Source organism: Podarcis pityusensis (genome assembly GCF_964106645.2).
Source record: "Podarcis pityusensis genome assembly, chromosome: Z".
Taxonomy (NCBI): domain Eukaryota; kingdom Metazoa; phylum Chordata; class Lepidosauria; order Squamata; family Lacertidae; genus Podarcis; species Podarcis pityusensis.
Window position 1 is genome coordinate 17,733,021 of NC_138044.1, and position 24,087 is coordinate 17,757,107.

A 24,087-nucleotide genomic window follows, 5' to 3' on the forward strand; every position below is an offset into this window, starting at 1 on the left:
CTCTCCTCACAGTGGCCACCCAGTTGCCCCAAATGGGGAGCCCACAAGCAGGACCTGAGTGCAACAGTATTGTTCAATTGTTGTTCCCCATTGTCTGCTATTTAGAGGTAAACTGCCCCTGGGCATGGAGGTTCTGCTTTCACAATAGACCTCTGCAAAAAGAGCCCTACTGGATCAGACCAAAGGGGGTCCATTTGGTCCAGCATCCTGTTCACACAGTGGCCAACCAGATCCCCCAACGGGAAGCCTGCAAGCAGGACCTGAGCACAAGGAGAGCACCTCACCTCTCCTGTAGCACCCAGCAACTGGTATTCAGAGGCATTGCTTCCTCCAGCCATGAAGGCAGAGCACAGCCATTGTGGCTAGCAGCCCTTGACAGCCCTCAACGTGAATTGGTTTAATCTGCTTTCTAAGCAGTCCAAGTTGGTGGCCACCATTGCCCTCTTCGGGAGTGAGTTCCACAGTGTGACTGTGCGCTGCTTGAAGAAGGACTTTCTTTTATCTGTCCTGAATCTTCCAACCTTCAGCTTCATTGGACGTCCATGAGTTCTAGTGTAATTATGAGAGTGGGAGGAAAACTTATCCTCTGTCCTCTTTCTTTAGGTGGACAAGATGTGAGTTCTAGTGCCAGTGGATTCACACAAGGAACAAGATCCATCTCCTCCTCATAGCTGGACTTTACAGCTGAAGATTCCTGCTCTGGGGGCTGATGGGCTGGAGGCTTCTTCTCAGGAGTCTTGGCCTGCCCTTTTGGTCCAGGTGCCCTCTATCACGCAATCTGAACGCAATCTGAACATCGCTGGCACAGGACCTCCTCCTCTTTTTTCATGTGCAAAGGAGAGCTTCACTGATGGGAGTTGCAACTCAGTTTGGCATCAGTTGCTCAGAACAGCAGGTGGTGGTTTAATTTCAAGGTGCAAGAAGACTTCAGGGAGAAGCATTGGATGGTAGCTGTGCCCTGCTTTTCAAGGAACTGTTTGCATGAGAGAGAGGGGGAGAGTAGAGACCCAAATGGCTTCATCTTTCAGAGCATCAGCGAAGAGAATCAGATTTGGGGAGGGGTGGGGAGCAGAGATATCAGCATCCATAGGAGAGAGGATACATTTTCCTGTAAGCCACAGGTGGTATTACCTTCTTTGTGGCTCAAGGGCTGCATTCCGTTCCGGGCAGCTTTCCAAGGGCTGCATGCCAGTGGTGGGCGGGGCTAGCGGCAAAAGTGGGCGGAGCAACAAATGTGAATTTTTCACTTTGGTGTAGTAGGCTGGTTTCTAACACACGTGCCCTGCTCTGTTCTCCATCCAAGTAACTAAGAGTCATACTCAGAGCTCAAGAACACACCTCGACCAAGAAAAAAAACCCCCAGGAGGAGTAAGAACATAAGAACAGCTTGCTAGATCAGGCCAGTGGCTCATCTAGTGCAGGCAACATTGCGTTAGATACAGTGGTACCTCAGGTTACAGACACTTCAGGTTACATACGCTCCAGGTTACAGACTCTGCTAACCCAGAAATATTACCTCGGGTTAAGAACTTTCTTCAGGATGAGAACAGAAATTGCATGACGGCGGCACGGCAGCAGCGGGAGGCCCCATTAGCTAACGTGGTGCTTCAGGTTAAGAACAGTTTCAGGTTAAGAACGGACCTCCGGAACAAATTAAGTACGTAACCAGAGGCACCACTGTACACCAGAAAGCGACTTCTTCTGTCCCTTTTTCATTCAGCTCTATGAGGACTAGAATCTTACTTTAATTTTAGGGGAAGGGCAGCAGCCATCATTGCATGGGTCCCAGGTTCAAAACCCAGCCCCATCAGATAGAGCTGTCCAATAATGTTAAGAGCTGCTGCCCGTTCGTGTTGGCAATGATAGGCTAGATGGGCACTTGGTACAAGGCAGCACCTCACGTTCTTCTGTCGACATGCAGCCACCTAGAGGGGTGGGATCCTGCACTGTGGAGAGGGGAGGGTTGAACTTGATGACCTTTGGGGTTCCTTTTAACTCTACAGTCCTATGATTCCAAGTACAGCATGAATAAATTAAATATTCTTTGGGCTGGGAATTCCGGCAGTTTTCCAGGAACGAGTTGCATCAGACTTCTGCTGCTGGCAAACAGCAACTCCCTTCTCCTGACGGCATGGCTGGCTGATGCCCTCTGGCTGGGTTGGCGTCCAACCCGAGTTCCTCCTGTCGCGACATCCGCTTCAAGAAAGCCCTCTTCAAGAAGCTTCTCCCAAGATCAGGTTGGCACATTGTACAAGGTTTCTGTAGCCAAGCTCAGGGGCATAGGAAGGGGGGGGCGGTCTGCCCCAGGTGCCGTCATGGAGAGGGTGTGTGTGACAAATTATCAAGGAACAATTACTGCCCTACTAGGGCAGTTCATAAAAAGCTTTTTCAAAAATGCCTGCTCCAAAGGTCTTATCTTACTACACTAGGGATTATATAGCTATATATGAAATTTCATGCATATCAGTTAATATCTTGACCCTCCTCCACGAAAATAGCTGTTTACTTGGCTGTTTTCCTACGTGGTGAAGGCTGAAATTTCAATTGGGTGGAGCAGGGTCAAGATATTAACTGGCATGTTTTTTGTTTTGGTAAACCACTTTGCAGGTTTTTTTTAAAATAAATAAATATAAATAAAACAACACAAGCCAAAACACAATCCATCCTGCAGATTTAAGTATCCGTCCACAGTCACCTACTTGTTATCAGAGGCCCAGAATCTATATTCCTTTGTAAGAACATATGAAATAAAGTAAAACCATATTTGCAGGCAAAAAATAAAATAAAAAATCAATGGGGGGGGGGAGTTGTTGACAAGAAATTTTCCATACCAGGTACCACCTGACCTTCCTACGCCTCTGACCATGCTGTTGTCTCCTGGAAGCTAACAGCCCTACCTGTGTTTAGCAGGACGGGAAGAAATAGCTTATGAAGGAATCGGTTCTATCACCATGGATAAACCTCTCCAAGTAGCTCTCCTGGGTAACAGCTTGTTGAGGAAGGGGAGTTGAGTGATCTGAAGTGTTTACTTTCCAGAGCATTAGCGGCAGGCTTGGGAGAGCTGGATTGTGGGAGATCATTGTTCTTTTATCATCAAAATTAAGTGTAGGGGAGAAATTAAGAACATAAAAGCCTGCTGCACCAGGTCAATGGCCCATCACCTGCTCTCATAGTGCTTTTTATAGCATGCCTGTGCAAGCAGGACCTGAGCACAACAACAACAGCCTCCCTTCCTCCTTTTGAGAGGCATACTGCTTCCAACAGTGGAAGTGGAACATAGGCATTGTGGATAATGGCCACCAGTCTTCCAGCATTCAGTTTCATTCAGTTCCACCAGCATATTCAAACAGTTGAACGATGCCTCTGTATTGAAACCTCCACATCCAACCCCCATTTAATAACCTTCAGCAAAGGAGAGTTGAAACACAGCGAACCCTCCTTGGAGGTCTTCAAGCAGAGGTTGGCTGGTCATATGCCAGGGATTCTTTAGCTATGATTCTTGCATTGTGAGGGGTTGGACCAGATGATCCTTAGCATCCCTTTTCAGTCTATGTTTGGGGCTATATGAATACCTGTCACTCAGAGGCAATGGTGGTAGGGTGGTCACTTTCCTGTCCCCCTTGTGAATTTCCTGGAAGCGTCTGACTAGGAGAAGCAGAAGGCTGGACAAGAGTTAGACTCTTGGTCTGATCTAACATGTTCTCATGTTTTTGTTTTAAATCTGAATGCCTTTTTATATTTATCCTACTTTTCTATATAAAAAGGCACCCAACAGTCCAATAAGGACATTCATCCAAGCATTTAAAACCTCAATAAGAAAGCAATGCAAGCAAATGCTCCTTTAGGAAAGGTGGAACCATCCCGCTTAGTGGAGATGCAGCTGGCAGAGATCAAGACATCCCCCCCCCCCCAAAAAAAGATCTCTTCCAAGAGCAGCAACAGGGCTGGCTATAGTGTTTGCCTCTCATCCCAGCCTAGGGATTCAATTTCATGGCATGGGCTTTGCAACCCCCCCCCCCCTGTTAAATTTTAACTCCTTTCACATGGGCTGCCGTGAACTTTGCCTGACATCCAGAGGCATGCGACCCTGCCGTGTTTCATCAAGTTGCACTCCTGATCTCTGCAAACAGAGGATGGTGCCCATGGCCTCAGTGCAGTTCTCCTGTGAGTGGCTGGATATTTTGGTGTTCCATGGGTTTCCATAGTTAATATATGCTTCCTCCTCCGCCACCAATTAAAGTTGGAAGTAACTGCACAATTAGAGTAACAGAATTGTAGAGTTGAAAGGGACCCCAAGGGTCATGTAGCGCAATACCTTGCAATGCAGGAATCTCAGCTAAAGAATTCCTGATAGATGGCCATCCAACCTCTGCTAAAAAACCTCCATGGAAGGACAGTCCACTACAAGGATGTCCATTCACTGTTGAACAGCTCTTATCCTCAGAAAGTAGTTCCTAACATTGAGTTGGATATTTGAAGATGGCTGCCATAATATCTTCTTTTCCAACATACCCAGTTCCCTCCACTGTTCCTCATAATGCTTGGTTTTCAGATTCTTGGTCATCTTGGTCATCCTCCTCTGCCCATGTTCCAGCTTGTCAATAATCCTTCTTAACTGTGGTGCCCAGAATTGGACCAGGACTCCAGGTGTGGTCTGACCAAGACAGAATAGAACTGTACTTTGACTTCCCTTTATCTGGACACTATACTTCTGTTGATGCACCCTAGAATGGCATAAGCTTTTTTTGATGCTACATGACACAGCAATTAGGACAGAAAGGTTTGTGCTTCTAGGATAGCTCAGTCAGTAGAGCAGAAGACTCTTAATCTTAGGGTTGTGAGTTTGAGCCCCACATTGAGCAAAAAGATTCCTGCATTGCAAGGGGTTGGACTAGATGACCCTCGTGGTTACTTCCAACTCTACAGTTCTATGAAGAGTGGAAAGAGCAAGAAGTAACCACCCTCAGAAAGGGATAACTCTGCACAATGTGCCTCTGTATGAGTCAGTGTTCAGGGCATGCCTCCTGAGATGCTACATGACACAGCAATTAGAACCTCCTCTGAGGTAAAGGAATTCTGTAAAATCCCTTAATCAGGGTGATCTGAGTGGTGCCATCAATGGGGTGGAGATGTATGGCAAAATCCCACCCCCACGCAGGTCTTGACTGGCAGGGAGGCCTGGGCAGCAACTAATGCAGAGAAACCACATGCAACCACCTTCAATGGCAAGGAATTCTCTTGTCCCCTGCACAGCATTCAAGTGGAACAGAATTACCCAGCTGAAACTGTTCGGAATAAGGCAAGCCCAGAGCATAGGCAGCTTCCCTATACCAAGTCAGAGTCTTGGTCAGTCTAGTTTGGGATTACCTACACTGACTGGCAGCAGCTCTCCAGTGCTTCATACAGGGAATCTTTCCTAGCTCTACCTGGAGATGCCATTGAGGGTGGAACTTAGGAGTTTCTGAGCTGCAGACCTTCTCCATGCAGCTAAAACGGTTCCCTGTAAAGCCAAGTATGATCAGTTTCAGAGATCAATTGATTCCTCCCCTCAACCCCCCCCCCAGGTGTAAAGAAAATATATCTTTTCCTGGTCAATTTCTATTTAAGGGTAAGAATAAGTTTTTAAGGGCCCCTTATCCCTTCCCCACTCAAAAACCTTGTTGTCTTAAACCTTTTCTTTTTATTAAAAAAATAAGTGTTAATGACATTGGAAATAAATTGTTTTGTTCAGAATTCTGAGAACCACAGACCTAATTAAGGCATTCTGAATAACATCTTCATATCTGAAGAAGTGTGCATACACACGAAAGATTATACCCAGAACAAACTTGGTTGGTCTCTAAGGTGCTACTGGACAATTTATTTATTTATTTCGACTGCATTCAGACCAACACGGCTACCTACCTGAATCTTGAATAACATTTGTGAGCCTTTAGTGCATTCATCCTGTCAGATAGTACTTAACATACTGTGCACTCCATGATAATCATTCAAAGTAATTATCCTTTGGGCTTGCAAAAGCAATTCTTTGCCAACCCAGAACTGTATGATTGAAAAGGACACTATGAGGCATAGTCCTATGAGAAGCTCATTGTGGACATGATGGAATTGTTAGAAAGGCATTGCCATCCCACCTCAGAGGTTGTGAATGGGGGACAGTGGGGGGGGGGTCTTCTTGTTGTCTTGGCCCAAGATGTGGTATAGTTGTTGAGTGTCAGGCTAAGACCTGGGACACCATGGTTCAATTCCCCCAGTCAGCCATGAAGCTTTCACTGGGTGACCTTAGGCCAGTTGCTATTTCCCTTGGCCTAACCTACTGTGGTGTGGAAAGCCATGGATAGCTTTGTTGTTGTTGTTTAGTCGTTTAGTTGTGTCCGACTCTTCGTGACCCCCTGGACCAGAGCACGCCAGGCACTCCTGTCTTCCACTGCCTCCCGCAGTTTGGTCAAACTCATGCTGGTAGCTTCGAGAACACTATCCAACCATCTCGTCCCCTGTCGTCCCCTTCTCCTTGTGCCCTCCATCTTTCCCAACATCAGGGTCTTTTCCAGGGAGTCTTCTCTTCTCATGGATAGCTTTACTCTCCTCCAATCCTCTTTTCAAGACATCAATGGGCTTATCCACTCTTATCTTTTGCCCAGCTCTTTCCAGGAGCTGGTCCATGCCGTAAAGCTCTATGTCTGAGTGCTTTGTTTTTGCTCCTTTGCCTGCTTTCCCTGCGAAAACCTGCTCTTTAAAGCTGAAGCACAACAAATGGCAATTCAGGTTTTGTGTGGATTGCCCTTTGCTCCAATACAGCATTAAAGAGCAGGTTTTTGCTGTGTGAAGAAGCACTTCACGAATCTTCCAGCATTTAGCTTCATTAGATGTCCAGTGTTATGAAATTGAGAGAGACTTTTTTCTGTCCAATTTCTCCATTACATGCCTAATTTAATAAACTTCTATCATGTCACTTCTTAGACATAAGAACATGAGAAGAGTCCTGCTGGATCAAGCCAATGGGAATGAGTTGCAAAAATTAACTATGCTTTGCTTTTCAGGGACAAAAAGAAAAGGAAAAGGAAAAAGGAAAAAAAAATGGGTCTGGATCACATGTTGACAACATAGGAAAAACAAATAGTCTCCACTGATTCTGGAATAAATGTTGTGTATACATAGCCTCCAATCAGGTGAAAAGGCCAACTCTGAAGCAATATTGGGGGGGGGGGGATTTCCTAATAGCTGTTCGACCATGGAATGGACTCCCTCGGAAAGTGGTGGACCTTCCTTCTCTGGAGGTTTTTCACGTTTGGGATTCTTTAATTGTGATTCCTGCATTGCAGTTGGTCGGTCTAGATTCTATTATCTGTGCCTCGGAATTTTCATAATAGTAATTTGCTCATAAGCAGGGGAAATGGCCGCAAAGGACAAGGAGGAATTTTGCAGGCCCACCAAGCAGCGCTGAGAGCAGCGAACAGATGCAACTCATCACACTAATCAGCTTTTCCTTCCCAGAGAGGTTGCTCTATTGAGAAAGAGATGTGGGGAGGGATCACTCTGGTCTCTCATGGCAACCCTGAGATGGGGATGAGAGAGTGGTGATGGGGGTTGGGGTTGGGAGAGAAACTGGGCTTTGATTTAATTTTTCCCCATGTGCCTTTCACAGGACTCGAATGAGCAAACAAAAGCCCCCTGGGAAAAGGGGTTGCTCATTTTTCTATTCCCCCTACCAACTCCTTTTCTTTCTCATTTTTTAAAAGAAGAGGGGAAAAATAGGGTTAGAGCAAGATGGATGGTCCTCCTGGCCAATAGGAGGAAGAGCTCAGCCATCCCGGCTGTTAGCCCATTAGAGGACATTGATGATGGATGGCCCTAAACGGGGATGATCACCAGCCTTGGAAAGATGCATTCTTTTGTCAGACTTAAATCTGCAGCCTGGATTTGTCCCCAAACTAAAGCTGGTTCTCCTCAGAGTAGGACAAATTCAAGGGCTGACTTAAATCCATTGATTTCAATGGGGCAGCTTTAAGTAGGGCTGACATCAGGTTGCATTCAAGCAAGTTTTACTCAAAGTAGACCCATTGGGATTAACAGGCTGAAATTACTCCTGTTTGTGGATGTTTCAGTGTGTACCTTCTGAACAGGACCAGCACTGAAGGCAACTCACTGGATGCAATGAATACTACTATATTTTTTATTTATATGCACTATTTGTATCATGCTTTTTATATTATTGTACTTGTTTTAAAGAAATAAGGCTTGCTTCCAATGCATTTGTTGTTTAAACTGTTTTTTTTATTATCTTATGTGTAAATTGCCTTGAGACAGTGGTTTGAAAGACAATTAATAAATTAATTGTAGCAACAACAACAACAACAGCAGCAGCAACAACACAACCCCTTGCATTCTAATTTTTTGTTTCTGGGGTAAGCTAGCTTCCCTTCCCCCACTCAACCATTCTAGATATTATTTATTTTGCTTCCTTTCATTTAATTTACATCCCACTGTCTTTTCCAAGGAGATCAAGAGGGCGTACGTTGTTTCCCCGCTCCTCTCATTTAATCCCCACAACAACCCTGTGATGTAGGTTAGGCTGAGAGGCAGTGACTGGCCCCCAAGGTCATAACCAGTGAGCTTCATGTGGCCCAGCTGCAGGGATTTGAACCCTGGTCTCTCTCAGGTCCTACGAGTCTGACACTCTACCCACTACCCCACCCTGGATTTCCCAGTGGTTGATGTGTAGATGATGACCTCAACTGTCCTTGTAATAGGGAAGGACCTCATGACTGCCGTGTCAAGTGCTTGAGACGCCGCTGAAATTTGCGCAACGAAACAGCATATAGGCATGCACACTGTTGTTCAGGGCTGGATTTCCTCTTTCATTTTATTGCATGTCACATTTTAAAAACTTACTAGTACTGCAATGTGTGTGTGTGTGTGTGTTTTGGGGGTCAGTCCCACAGCACCTGCACCACCTCTGAACAGATTCACCCATATGGCTCTGAAACAGTGTGCAGAGCCAAAGGGTTGGCCACTCCATTCCCCACTGAAAAGCTCCCCTTTGGATGAGGCTCCCTGATGAGCTGGGCACGCCTGGGTTTTTTTGGTGGTGGGGGTGGGGTGGGGTCTCTATTCTCCTTCTCCCCCATCAACCTGCTGACCTGCCTTTGACCTGTGAGTGCTTCTGTAATGGCATTGACTTCTATCCATAATGTAGCAGGGGCAAGAAGGAAGAAAAATGGTGGTGTGTGTGTGTGGAAATTAAAGAGGGAGGGCGCTGCTGTGTCCCCTGCCAAAGGGGGATTTGAACAGGCCCACCATCCTTAACAACTTGGGACCCACAATATTGCTTTACCCCATACATGCTTGCTTGACCTCTTCAATTGGCAGAACTGGCACTACTGGTGCCACATAAAACCTGTTCCACATTTGTAAGAAATAAGTCTGCACTCTTTTCACTTCCCACAAGGCACCTCAAAGTGATTTGCAATCTAATTGCATACAGTATTTGTTTTGGGGGTTTTTTGGGGGGGCAGTTTTGGTACTACTTAACTATAACCACCTCTAGAGACGGTATGCAAGAAAATCAATATAAGATGAAAAAAAATGGGTTAAAATAATAAAGATTTGAATTTAGTTAAAATGCCTGCAGGGTGACCACGCTGGGTCTAGTGGGGCTTCCTCCCAGGTAAGCACGCCTGGCTTTGCAGCCTTAATTGTTAAAGCAGATTGGACCTACTCGTCTCCTACCTTATTATCTGGCATGTACTCATGATATCCTGCAGTGCCAGCTTATCACCATTCTATTTCCCCTCAGACAACAAGAGACTTTAAGTCTAGGGCCTACCCTACTTCTCACAAAATTGGCATTCCCAATCTACTGAGAGCCAGTGTGGTGCAGTGGTTAAGAGCGGTAGACTCGTAATCTGGTAAACTGGGTTCGCGTCTCCGCTCCTCCACATGCAGCTGCTGGGTGACCTTGGGCCAGTCACACTTCTCTGAAGTCTCTCAGCCCCACTCACCTCACAGAGTGTTTGTTGTGGGGGAGGAAGGGAAAGGAGAATGTTAGCCGCTTTGAGACTCCTTCGGGTAGTGATAAAGCAGAATATCAAATCCAAACTCTTCTTCTACTGTGGCGATCACACAGGGTTCCCGGACGTTTCACCGTCTATTGATCCCTGTGCCACCACTTTATTTCTCGCTGCCACCACCCAGGCCCTACCTGGTACAATACTGAGTTCAGTCAGGGTTAAGTTAGAACATAACTTCTGTTTATTTATTGCAGTTTAACAAGCGTGTGGTTTCATAAACTGGATCGGTCAATTACAATCGTGGGGTGCCTATCCAGACCTATAACTTCCACTACCTGCTCTCACTCACTAAACCACCTCTCAGATATTTACTTGTCTTCCTAGCTCCTAACTGTTCCTGACTCAGCTTATTTCGCTACACTAACTCAACCTACCCACAGACTCTATCCCAATTCACTCCCACTCCAACCAACCACCCAACTCCCAATGAACTCCTCCTTCGTCCCTCCCACAGCTGGTTTTATAGTCCCTCTGACTCCACCCCCCTGGGTTCTGATTGAATAACCTGTTTAACTATTTCACCTCCAGCACTCTCATATGTTCACGTCACATCCACGAGCTCCATTTTCAAGTCCCCCCCCCTCCCCAAAGTCATTAAGACTTTGGCCTTGATCAGTCCCTCCATCGTAAAAGACCCAATCTAAATTGAAAATCAAAACCATTTGGGACTGAGTAGAGGCTTGGAGCCACGTCTAAACTTTTAAAATTCATCATTTCACCAGCTGAGACTTCGATAGCACAACCAAAGAGAATCTCCAAAGCCAAATGATATTTTACATACAGTGTGAATGTGGTAAAAGATGTGGAGTGCACTCAGCTCACAGGAACAGGCAGATAGAGGTGGTGGAAGAGAAAATTCACTGCTCTCTTTAAATAGATGCAGGCTTTCGCAGCACCCAGACATGTTTTCCTGAAAACTGGGTGCGTTGTGATGAGACTTTGTCAGATTGCATCAAATCTGGTCATTAGAAAATCAGGAAACTCTCTTCTTTTGTTTTCCTTTGGTGTCCTCTGCTCTGGTGCACTATTGGGCCGCCAAGGATCTATCTCATTCTCTCTTTCTCTCTCTTTCAGGAAGGTGATGGATGGTTGGTGAAGGACCCTGAGTGAGAGGCAGGGAAGGGAAGACCTCCCAGCATGAGAAACCTGGAAAAGAAAGGGAAGTCCCAGGTGAGAGAGGACTCTGTGCTTTCATTTCTCTTTCTCTCTCAGTTTTCATTTTTGTTCGGATTAGTTTCTTTTATTTTCTTGTATCATGAAAAAGCTTTAATAAAACCTTATTTTTAAAAAAGAAAGGAAATAAGCAAACAAGGAAAAGAGGCGTAGTGACGGTTTATTTGTTGGTTGCTTATTGCATTTATATCCTACTTTTTCCTCCCAGGAGGTTAAGGTGGCACACACGATTCTCCCCTTCCTCTTTCAATCCCCACAAGAAAAAGTCTCAAAGTGGCTCCACAATATGAAATTAATTTATTTCATAAAATTTATGCACCGCTTGATCGTAAAAACAAAAAACCTCAAAGCAATATATAAACAAGATAATAAAATTGTCAGTAAGAAGAACCAACAACAATACTTTTCATTGCTATTCTTAGCAGTCTCCTCCTACTGATGGTTTTATTGTATACCTTTTGTATACCTTTGTAATACTTCTGTTGTTGTTTTTTAAATTTGCTATACTGTTTAGGGATGCTTTATATTTTAAGTGGTATAAAAACGATCTTAAATGAGTAAATAAAACTTTTCTCTCTCCTCTCTGCCGGAAAGGATATGATTTCAGACACAGGTGTGTGTGTGTGCATATGTGTGTGTGTTTGGGGTTCCTGTTTAGGGGGAGGGGAAAATTAATATCCCATTTTTATTATTATTAATGGCAAGCGTATCTTGAGAGACTGTCTATTAAGCCTCAGAAAGTAGGTATCTCAGAAAACCTCCACCTGCATTGATGCTGAAATTCAATCCAAGTGCAGGACATTTGAATGGGTGTAGAATTTCTCTTCCTGAGAATTGTGGCTTTTGCTGTTTCTTTTTAATGCAAGCTTCTCTCTCTTAAGATGGAGAAGGTGTGCATGAAAGTGTGTCCATGCATTAGGGGAGGGGGCAAAGTGTGGTGAAACTTCTGCAGCTCCTTGTCCCCCTCCCATTAGCAGCTTAGCTCACAGGTAGCCCAGGTGGTACCCACCAGTTGTGGTTAGACCACGACACCACCCACGGTTGTTGGTTGAAATCAGAGCAGGAGTCGGGATTTTCTGTTATGGCGTCAGGGACTCCCAGGTTCCTTGCTCTACTTGTGTCAGGTGAGAAAGTCCAGTTACCTGTTTGTTCAAGAAGGGTTCTACTCTACAGCATCCATTCAAAGAGGTTCTACTTTACAACATCCAGAGGGCACAGGTTGCCTACCCCAGGACCCAACCCTTAATATTATTGACATAGGTCGATGATAAAAATGTAACCATAAGCACCTAAGAAGAGCCTGCTGGATCAGGCCCAAGGGGTCCATCTAATCCAGTGTCCTCACAGAGCCTTCTCCTCTCCTGTGGTTTCCAGCAACTGGTATTTAGAAGTACTGCTGCCTCAAATTATAGAGGAATAACACAGCCATTATGGCCAATAGCCCTTATTAGCCCTTTTCTAGTCCTCTTTTATAGCCATCTAGGTTGGTGGCCATCACTTGCCTCCTGAGGAAGGGAGTTCCATAGTTTAACTCTGTGCTGCATTTTATCTGTCCTTCTAGCATTCTGCCGATTTCATTTTTAAATAATGATTACAAAATATTTGCATTTCTTATGGCAAATAGAATGAAAAAAATCTTAAAAGAATTTATTCACCATGACCAAGCTGGATTTCTTCCAGGCAGACAAATCAAAGATAATATTAGAAATCTATTGAACATTATAGAGTTATTTGGAAGTGAGAAATGAAAAAAAAAGCAGCATTAATGTTCATAGATATGGAGAAAGCATTTGATAATGTTTCTTGGAGCTTCATGAAAAAAGGTGATGGAGGAGATGGGATTTGGAGAAAAATTTAATAGGGGAATGCAAGCTGTTTACTCAGATCAAAATGCAAAAATAATTGTAAATTGGGTGATAACGGATAAATATAGAATACAAAAAGGAACGAGTCAGAGAAAAACTTTTCTCTATCCACTTCCTCACCTTTTCTCCAAACTAAGAAGCCCCCAATGCTGCAATCTTTCCTCATAGGGGAGTCACTCCAACCCCCCCCCTTCATTTGGGTTGCTCTTTTCTGAACGGATACAACCCTGATTTCCCATTTCCGTTCTCTTTTGTGCTGGCCCTCGTCTCCTCCGCCTACTGTCTCTTGTCAGAGAAAGCAAGAGAACTGTTTCCAGGTAACCTTCCAGGGAGAGTCAATCAACGTTTGTAAAATGAAAAAAGACAAGTAAGCGGCGACATGATAGAGGTTAATAAAGTTATCCCCAGCATAGAGAGAGTGGATAGAGAAAAGTTTTCCTCCCTTTCTCAAAACACCTAGAACTTGGAATATTCATGACGGATGAAAGAAAGCCTTCCGTCATAGTTAAAACTATGGAACTCGCTCCCACAGGAGGCAGTGATGGCCATCAACCTGAATGGCTTTAAAAGAGGATTGGACCAACTCATGGAGAAGGAAAGGGCTACTGATGGCTGCTAGCTATGCTCTGTCTCCACTGCAAGTAGTACAGTGACAGTAATATGAATGCCATTTGCTGGAAACTGCTGGAGGGGACAGTGCTCTTGTGCTCTGGTTTTGCTTGAGGGTTTCCCAGAGGCATCTGCACAGCCACTGTGAGAACAGGATACTGGACTAGATGGGCCTGATCCAACACAGCTCTTGTTATGTTCTTATGCAAGAGCTGCTCTGGTAATGGGGTGTGCGTGTGCGTGAGTGAGTGCATGAGTATGCATCACTGCCAACTTTTGAAAATGCAACAGAGGACTTACTCCCTGCTCCCCCATCCTCTTCTGGAAATTCCTGCTCCTTGACCACAATGTTTGACCCAGCCAAGTAAAGGAAGTACATGACAGGATCTTGAGCATAACCAGACAGGATATTTTCAGATTCATTTTATGTTCTTGAACATATGCTAAAACAAACAAACAAAAAAATAATTAATCTGGCAACATTTTAAGGCTAAAGCAGGCTAAAGCTGCCATGACTATCTCCATGCATCCAGCATCTGCTTAGCTCACTGGTAAATGGTACTACAGCTCTCACAAGGCCTCTTCGTCCTGAACTATGTTTTGCAAGGCTCATCTTAATTTGATTGCAAAGGAGGTGACTTCCCCAGAGCTGGGCTTATTCTAGGTTTGGGGTTGTTGTTGTTTTTTTGCAGCTTATCCGAATGGCTGAGGAGGCTCGCAGTTAATCAAGATTTCAACATGGAACACTGGAAAGAAATTGTCATGACTCCCTGCAAAGAATTATGGGAAATCAGAAAGCTGGTGTAAACTATTTATCTCATTTATTTCAACCATTTGTATACTGTACTGCTTAGTTAAAGCAGACCAATTCCGCATTGCAAAGATGTCTGCAGACAAGAGGTCTGGCAACATCAACCTGTGGGGAGTCCCTTGCAGACAAACGAAAGGGTCTGGAGCAGGGGTCGGCAACCTTTTTCAGCTGTGGGCTGATCCACAATCCCTCAGACCATGTGGTGGGCCGGACTATATTTTTTTTGGGGGGGGAGAACGAATTCCTATGCCCCACAAATAACCCAGAGATGCATTTTAAATAAAACCACACATTCTACTCATGTAAAAACACACTGATTCCTGGACCGTTAACGAGCCGGAATGAGAAGGTGATTGGGCCGCATCCGGCCCCCGGGCCTTAGATTGCCTACCCCTGGACTGGAGCATGGGTTGGCAAACTAAGGCCCGCAGGCCGAATCAGGCCCAATTGCCTTCTAGATCCGGCCCGTGGAAGGTCCAGGAATCGCCGTGTGGATCACCAGTGGGTGGATCGCCAGTGCGCACGTTCTTTCCCTCTCCCTCACACAGCGGTGCTTTTCTCCTCAGCAATGGAACAATCTTGTCCTATACCTGGCGCCTTTGACAGTGGGAGTCAGCTCACCCGCCTGCCTGCCTCAGCAGGGTGGCACTGTGAAGGGGGTGTGTGACTCTGGCTGGTGGTTGCTGCTGCCTTTTCCTCCTGCTCCTCTTCCCTCTCCCTCAGTCTGCCCTTCCTTCTCCGCGCCCCTTTTCCACACCGCTTCCTCATGCTGCCTGCCTGCCTCCCTCCTTCATTCCTCCCATGGCATTCAGGTGGGTTGTTGAGGAGGCCGTGGCTGCCGCTTGCGGGTTGGCGGATGGCTCTGTCTTCTCCTCCATGTTGCCTCTCCATCCGTGGCTCCTCTGCCAGGGCTGCTGCTTCTGTCTCTGCCGGCCAACACAGCCTCCTACCCTGCCATGGCTCCTGGGTGGCTGAAGAAGCCCAACTGCAGCTATTGGTACAACAACTGGGACAGGTAAATCGAAGCATCTTCTTTGCGGGCGGGTGAAGATCATTCATCCCCCCCCAATATAGTTTGGCCCCCCACAAGGTCTGAAGGACAGTGGACCGGCCCCCTGCTGAAAACGTTTGCTGACCCCTGGTTCTCTGGCACTGGGGGGCAGAGAGTAGGTAGGGGCATGGCTGGTGCGCATCCTGAGGGCATGGCGCACTGCCTGCGGGGGCGGGGCACCCAGCATGGGCGGGGGGACAGCCGCTATAGCACCCCACCGGGATCGTGCTGCAGGGGGCGGTGCGCTCCCCCCGCACTCCTCTTCCTCCGCCAGTGCCCCTGGTCTGGAGGCAGACAGTCAGGTCATGCATCCACAGCAATGACCAGAGGAAAAATGACCACTGGGAGGAGCGCAAAGAGAAGAAGTGCCCTGGTGCATCTACAGCTGCACAACTGGATGCCTTCATCTGCCCCAGCTGTAACAGCTCTCCCACATCAGTCACTACAGCCACAGCCGGTGCTGCAACCTTTCAACAACTTGACCTCACCCCCAAAGGCACACGCCTCCTTCGTCTCCCAAGACGGATGCCAGCGAAGTCAAAGCAGACTCTTAAGTGGTGTGCAAGTGACAGTAAGGCTAAAAATGGCTTAAAACTATAAAGTAAGAGTTCACTTAAAAAGTCTGCTGGAATAAAGTTTTCAGTGAGTTCTGCAGGGAGGGAGGGCTACCATCCTAAGCACATGGCTCCTGGTGGGTATACATGGTGTAGCTGAGCCGTGGAGAAGGGAACTAACTCCTCTCAAGATCTCCATGAAAAGGCAGGGATTAAAGGTATCCTGGACCCAAAGGGCCTTGTAAATTAATACAGTAACCTTGAACCTGGCCTAGTAGCATTTTGGGTAGGACCTTTTTGAGAGCGGGAATGATGTGCTGGTCTGTCCTCATCAACAGTCCAGCAACAGAGTTTTGCACCAGCTGGATGAAAATATAATAAATAATGGCAAATTTAATCAAGTGAGAGGAAGGGAGCCTAGGGTATCTGCAGTAGTGTATTGGAAAAAATCAGAACCACGAGGTTCCTCCATGAGAGTCGCAGCCATGCCCCCTCGCAGCCACAGCCCCTTCTACAATTCTATAACTTCCTAAGGTTATACAATAAACTTATAACTATTCAATAAAATAATCCATTTATCCATTGGACTTGTTCTTGTTACAAATGTATTTTGTAAATAAAGTTTATTAAACAGCTGCTGCTAAAAAAAGATAACGAGCAGTGAATGGGGAACTGGGATCTCTCTAGATATCGTTCAAGATGGTAATAACTTTATTTTTTAATGTTTTTAAATGGTGATGAAGGACATCAGCAAGTTTCTTTACACTGTTTCTGTAAACTGCAGGTAGAAGTACTAACCACAGAGAAATTCAAGCAAAATGCTTTTAATGGGGATACTCTATAGACCACTGATATGGTGCCCTCCAAAGGATTTGGACTACAATTCCCATTAGTTGGAACTGATGGGACTTGTAGTCCAGAGCATCTGGACGGCACCATATTAGTGAAGAAAAAACAATGCTAGATAACTTGTTTAGGGAAGTTTTTAACGACTGATGTTTTAATGTATTTTTAATCTTCTGTTGGAAGCCGCCCAGAGTGGCTGGGGAAACCCAGCCAGATAGGTGGGGTAGATATAATAAATTAATAATAATAATAATAATAATAATAATAATAATAATAATAATAATAATACTAATAAAAGGATGCATTGCAACCATCCATGCAAATCTCCATGGGTTGCCTTTCAGCTGGATCTACTATCTTCTGTGCCTGTACATGGACAAATAATTTGGCATGGTCCAATATCCCCTTAAAGTTATGTTTCTCTTGAAGTTCCATTGTACATAACAGGACTTGCACCCCATTCTCTTGAAGCAGAAGCACCTTGCATTTTCAGTGTGCCTGAATGCTTGGCCTTGGAACAGAAAAAACAACTCCTCCTAGGCGTTCTTCCCATGCATCTTCTCCAGAGGGACCCTGGGGCCAGGAGATGGCCTGGGCCAAAAGGCAGAAAGGTGGATCAGATCCCCAGTGTGCCAGTGAGGGAGAAGATGTGATCCTGAAGTTGTGCCTGGAAGTGGCTGCAGAGGCTTTTTTTGGGGACTGGGGTGTGGGCTTGAAGTTTCTGACCCACAACCAGAGAGGCTGAACCTGTGAGTTTAGCACTGAATGGGCTGTTAAATTTGCTTGAACTGAGGACTGTGTGAAGATCCCATGAACAAGGAAATCTGTGTAGCTGTGTGATTTACTTAAGAAGAAGAACTATTTTCTATTACTGGGGAATGATCAGGAGCTCACCAAGTTAGTGGCTAAATATCTCTATTTGGTTTTTTGTGGTCGAAATAGACTGCAGACGCCTGATCTCCCTGGAGACCTTGAGATGTGGCGATAGACTGCTCTGCCTCCTTTCTTTTAGCAAATGTTTTGTGCCACTGGGGAAGTGGTATTGAGTTGTTTTGGATGTATGTATGTGATGCCAGTAAAAGGTCTGATATATATATAAGATGAAGAACTGGGTGGAAAGCCCATACAGGCTATTGCAGAGGGGCTCGTTTCTGTTCTTGGGACTGTGGACTGATTTGCAAAGAGATTCTTTTCTGCAAATTAGCAATGGACCTGGAATGTTGTTAATTCCTGTCCCCCCCCCCCTTAGTGTTTTTGATGGTGGGAACTGGGAAATGCATTTCATTAGAATCACTCGGTAATCTTTGTTCATTGGAAAGCTGTCTTTGAAATATAGACACTTTTTTGGGGGGCGGGAATATATTTTTATTGATACTTACCCAAAGATTTACAAAAGTTCATACTCAATACAAAGTATCTTTTTATAATACACCAGGATAAAAGAAATAATTTTAAAATCTAATCTAAAAAAGAACAGGAGCAAAACAAAAAGGAAAAAAGGAAAAAGAAAAGAAAAGAAAAAAGAGAAAATAAAATGGAATAAGATAAAAACATGTTCCTCCATCCTTCACCTAAATATAGTATTAACCACTCATTAACATCTAACTGTTCTATTTTCTATAAGCCAATCTTTTTCCATCTTTAAATCCAGATATTACACATTCATTTCATTTTCTCTTTCACGCAAAAAGTCCATAATTGTTTTTGAAATGTAGAATTGACTGCAGTGTGTACCCAGAAGGAGAGAGGAGACCGGGAGGATTCCTGAGAAATGAGAAATTGCTTGGTTGGGTTAAACAGTGTCAATGTTTTTGATTATGTGTTTTAATGCCTTTTCTAACTCTTCTGTTGTTGTTTTATTGAGAGGTTTATCACACATCTGAGGTCAGATGTGATTTTCTAGGGTGGATATTGTTACGGGTTTGCAGGGGCCAACAATCCCCTAAAATTCCTGGGTGCCAGCTTCCCCCCTTAATTTCTGAAATTACCAAATGTGCAGTTTGAAGTCAAGTCAGCCTGCTCAGGAGCTGAGCTTGAAGACGTGCCATCCAAGAATAAAGATATCAGAATCATTACCCTGACAAAAGGTGATACATTCAGCATCAGACAAGAAAGGGGGAAGCTGCCAGGATTACAGGGGGGGACATGATGTCACCACAGGAAAATGTGCCTTTTGCAGAAGGCATTTGAAATGGAGGTTGCCAGGGTGATGGGGGAGATGCTGAAAGTGAAAGGGGAGGAGTTATTTTTTGCAAAGACTGCTGGGAAGAAGATGGAGGAATAAGGCAATTCTCCATGTGGAAGAGGCAGCAAGCAAGACTGGCTGCTGGTTTGGACCTAAGCTAGCTGAAGCTATGAGAAGAGCCATGAGGGACAACCTTGGAGCCAGTGGCATAGCGTGGGTTGTCAGCACCCGGGGCAAGGCAAGTAATTTGCGCCCCCTAACCCGTGGATTTGCGCCCCCTAACCCTAACCCCCAGATGTTGCGCCCGGTGCGGCCGGCCCCCCCTGCACCCCCCACGCTACGCCACTGCTTGGAGCATAATGTTCTGCACCCCCTCCATTGAAGGCTAAATGTTGTTGTTGTTTCAATTTATATACTGCCCTTTACCAAAAGATCCCAGCGTGGTGCACAACATTAAAACATATAAATGATAAAAACGTAATAAAAAGCATACTGACAGACTAAACTAGTCATCATAGGTAGCACTTTGTCCTGGATCGTAGGCAAGTCAATTGGAAAATGGCAGGTTTTTGTAAAGCTCAACAATTTTGGGGCTGTCCGGGTTTTTACTTTTTGAAAAATATCAAAGCCCTATCATAATAACAGTCATCTCCGCACTTTTACAGACCATAGATTATTTAATAGCCACAAGCCTGGTAAAGAGGAATGTTTTTGTCTGGTGCCTGGCCCTAAAGACATGTAATGATGGCGCCAGGTGAGCCCCTCTGGGGAAAGCATTCCACAATTGGGGAGCCACTACAGAAAAGGCCTGTTATCTTGTTGCCAAGCTCCAAACCTCTCTGGGATGGGGGACATAGACAAGGGCCTCAGATGGTTTATATGTGTAAAATAAACCAAATTTCTTAAGGGCGCTAGTCTCCACTGTGTCTTGATTTCCCAATGGAAACACAATCCCACATGGGCACCTAGAATCCTCTGGCTTCTACTGCTCAGCAGAGATTGGGTGTGGTGTGTAGACTCTCCTCCATTCACTCTGATTGGCTCTAGCCAGCACAAAGGGTGAGAAAAGTCTGTGGCTAAATATCTCCCCCTTCATGCTAAGTGGGTGGCTATATTGGAAACAGGGACCATGTTGCAGAAATAGTAGTGTGTCTTGGAACCCCAGCCCCTGACATCTATACCTCTATGTCCTCCTCACCAACCCAAGTTCTCAGGAGGCTCAGTCTGTAGCATTGATGCTCCCATTGAAGAAAAGGTGATCTCAGTTCATTTCTCTCTCTCTCTCTCTCTCTCTCTCTCTGTGTGTGTGTGTGTGTGGTGACAGGCAGAACTTGTTTGTTTTTTTAATATAGTGATGAAGCGCAAGGAAGGTTATCTGAGGAATCGTGACTCACAAACCTTTCTGCCGTGTGACTCCAATATGTTGACAAGCAATTGCAGGAGAGAATGAATTTACTTTGGTTACTAGGAAGGCTGCAGGAGGCGGAACATAGATGCAGTGAGCTTTGGGAAGGAAGCCTTGGCAACCACATAGGGTTGTATACAATGCCAGCCATTCTCAGAGTAGACCCGATGAAGTCAATAGGCATGATTACCTTAGTGTCATTCCTTTCTGAGGAAGAACTGAGTGAAACTTAGTTGGATTCAAGCCCACTTTTCTACATAATGCTCAAATTTTGGAGGCAAAATGGTAGAATCATAGAAGCACATAATTGCAGGGGGGGAGTACTTCCAAGGCTCATCTAGTCCACCCCCTTGCAATGCAGGAATCATGGCTGAAGAATCTCCTACAGATAGCTATCCAACCTCTGTTTATAAACCCCGAAGAAAGGAGAGACCTCCATCTCCCAAGCTTGTAGAATAATAGAAAATAGAGTAGCAGAGTTGGAAGGCCCCCTGTTGGGTGACCAACAGCCACCCAACCACTGTTTCAAAACCTCCAAAGAATGAGAGCCCCTCACCTTCCATGGTAGTCCAACCCATTGTCGAATGGCTCTTGGTTTCAGAAAGTTATTCCTAATGTTTAGTTGGAAACTTTTTTCTTTTCATTTGAGTCCATTGTTTTGGGTCCTATCTTCTGAAGCAGCAGAAAACAAGATGGCTCCATCTTCCATGCTATAGCTTTTCAGATATTTGAAGACATCTATAATGCCACTTCTCAGTCTTTTCTTCACCAAGCTAAATATCCCCAACTCCCTCAACCACTCCCATTTACAGACCCTCCACCATCTCAGTCTGCACATGTTCCAGCTTATCAACTTCCTTCTTAAATCGTGGCATCCAGAACTGGAAACATGACTCCAGGTGTGGTCTGACCAAGGCAGAATAGAGTGGTACTATGACTTCCCTTGATCTGGACACTAGACTTCTTGTTGATGCCGCCTAGAACAGCATCAGCTCTTTTTTTGCTGCTGCATCACACTGTTGACTCATGTGAAGCTTGTGGTCCATTAAGACCAGATCCTTTTCATATGTTCCTGCTGTCAAGCTGGGTGTCCCCCATCTTATATTTGTGCAACTGGTTATTCCTGCCTAAGTGAAGAACCTGATATTTGTACTTATTGAATAGAGAGTCTGAAGGTTCCCCAGGTTGCCATTCCCAGGCCCAAATGGAGAGAATCATTTCCATGTGACTTGATTGGTAGATTTACTGTTAGAAGAGCTAGCAAAGTAATTAATTACACTCCAGGTACAAGATCTACTTACCGTCAAGTTAGAATGCTATTAATTATTATTAACTAGGATTTGTACAACACACACCTGGCATGCAAAGTGCTTCATGTGCTTTATATCAATGATGTGATGCTCAACACCTGTGAGCCACAATAGTACCAGTGTTCAGAGTCAAGGAACAAAATATGGGAGTAGAGCAAGGGTAAACACAGACATGCCCCCCCCCCCCCGCCGCAGGCATTCAGGATCATATGGCTGTCTACCAAGACTGGAGTGACTTTCTGGATGTTGGTGGGCTCCCAGTTCCTGTCAGCCCCAGCAGCCATCATGACCAGTGATCAAGCATGTTAAGGAACAGGCGTTGTAAGTCCAGCAACATTCAGAAGACACCAGGCTGTAAAAGGCTAGAATGGACAGATCCTTGGTCAGATTTCCTTGCCTGTGGAAAGGGTTTAGGCTAGAGCTCTCCTGGACAGGCAGGGTTGCATTTAGGCAAATTTTAGACACTGAACTTTATTATTGCTAATTTATCATTACTAAAAGGATTACTGTTATTTCATTTTAGAAGTGATCTTTATACTATAATTTTTAAATTGTTCTGACTGTTGAAGTTTTTACTATGAAATTGATTCAGTATCTTAAAGGAAGTGATTCATATTGTTGTTAGTTGGCTTCCATTTTTCTTGGGAGACAATGGAGGAGTGTGCCTTCAGAGGTAAAGTCAAGCTGTTAGAGAGTTACTGTGCCTGCTGTGGCTGTAGAGACCGATATGGGAGAGACATGTTTAATTGCAGCTGGGGCAGATGAAGGTGTTCGGTTTCACTGCTTCAGGTGCACTATGGCGTTTCTTATCTCTGCACTCCTCCCAGCAGTCATTCCTCCCCTGATCACTGCTGTGGATACACAACCTGACTGTCTTTCTCCAGGTCCTGTGGCCATTCCCGCATGGCAGGATTCATGTTGCCAGCCTTCATGTCTCATTTGCAGACATCTTTATAATGCAGAGTTGGTCTGCCAACAAGCCTAGTGCCTGAGGCCAGCTCCCTGTAAAGCTCCCTAATAAAAATAAAACAAAATTATTTCACAATTAAAGACAGTTTAAAACAGCCGTCAACCCATTAAAGCATTAAAACTGGTGCACTTTTCCCCGCACCTCCAGATACACAACCAGCTTGTCTCATAATTCTTTGTGCAAGGGTTCCTCAGGCAGCACCTAGTTCAGGGCGATGTCTGGTTGGCTGGGGAGGCTGAACTGGGCCATAGCTGTTAACCTTTCCCTTTTTTAAGGGAAAATCCTATTCGGAATAAGGGCATTTCCCTTTAAAAAAGGGAAACGTTGATAGCTATGAACTGGGCCCTTCAGTAGAAAGTGGGCAGGCCCTTGTCCTCCTCCTCTTTGAGCTTGAAGAGGCCCTTCAGGCCCCAGGTGTTGAGCATGGGACCTAGACTGTCAGCAAAGATGGACTTGTCCATCTCCCTTTTCCGAGTCCCAGCCTCCACACCTGCAACAAAAGCCAAGACTGTTCTCTGCGTTGTGACTAATCTTCCTGGTGGGAACCTGCATTCAGATGGTACCTCTCTTGCTATACTTAGTTCCAATTTTGTTTTAATGAGCTCTTTTAATGCCTCACATTGTTCAGCAAATTGTTGTTGTAGTACAGCAAATTCCTTCCTCAAACTCCCTTCTCCCTCTCACAGGGGAGGCGCCGTGTTATCTCCAGCCTGTTCAAATCTCAGTTCAGCTGCGTTCTTTGTCTCCTGCTTTTTTTAATGGTTTGTAAGATCTCCGTTTTTGCTTTGTGAAGGGCCCACAGACATCTCCTTATCTCCTCTACTAATGTGAGAGCTAGTAGCAGGTCGGAAATTCCTCTCGCAGCCAGATTTTACAGGCTGCTAGCCAGCTCTCCAGGATTAAGCAGCTACCTTCAGTAGCAAAATAATGTTAGCCAGCCTAGATGTCACTGGGTGTAAGTTGTCCACAACTTACTTCCATAAAGCAGCATGCTCAAAACACAAGCCTGGTAGGCCTCATCTTGGTATGGACATTAGCATCACATTCTCCAATACCCTTTTAGAGAGGTGAGCCATTGCCGTAGCTGCCTTGCCAATACACTTGTCCAGCTCAGCATCAGTGAAAAGCTTGGTGGTTATGGTAGAGCCCAGGTAGACAAAACCATCTATTACTTCAAGCAAGTGGTCACCAGTGTTGATGCATGGAGTGCTGGCAACATCCTGATCCAAGATGTTGGT

At 45.2% G+C, this 24,087-nt stretch overlaps 1 long non-coding RNA gene across 1 annotated transcript; it reads left to right on the forward strand.

The window, feature by feature from the left end:
• Positions 1–2,116: 2,116 nt before the first annotated feature.
• LOC308468062 lies at positions 2,117–18,087 on the forward strand. Its single transcript, XR_013981427.1, has 3 exons — positions 2,117–2,237; positions 11,145–11,240; positions 14,410–18,087. It is a non-coding gene; the product is annotated as an uncharacterized lncRNA (long non-coding RNA).
• The last annotated feature ends 6,000 nt before the right edge of the window (positions 18,088–24,087 follow it).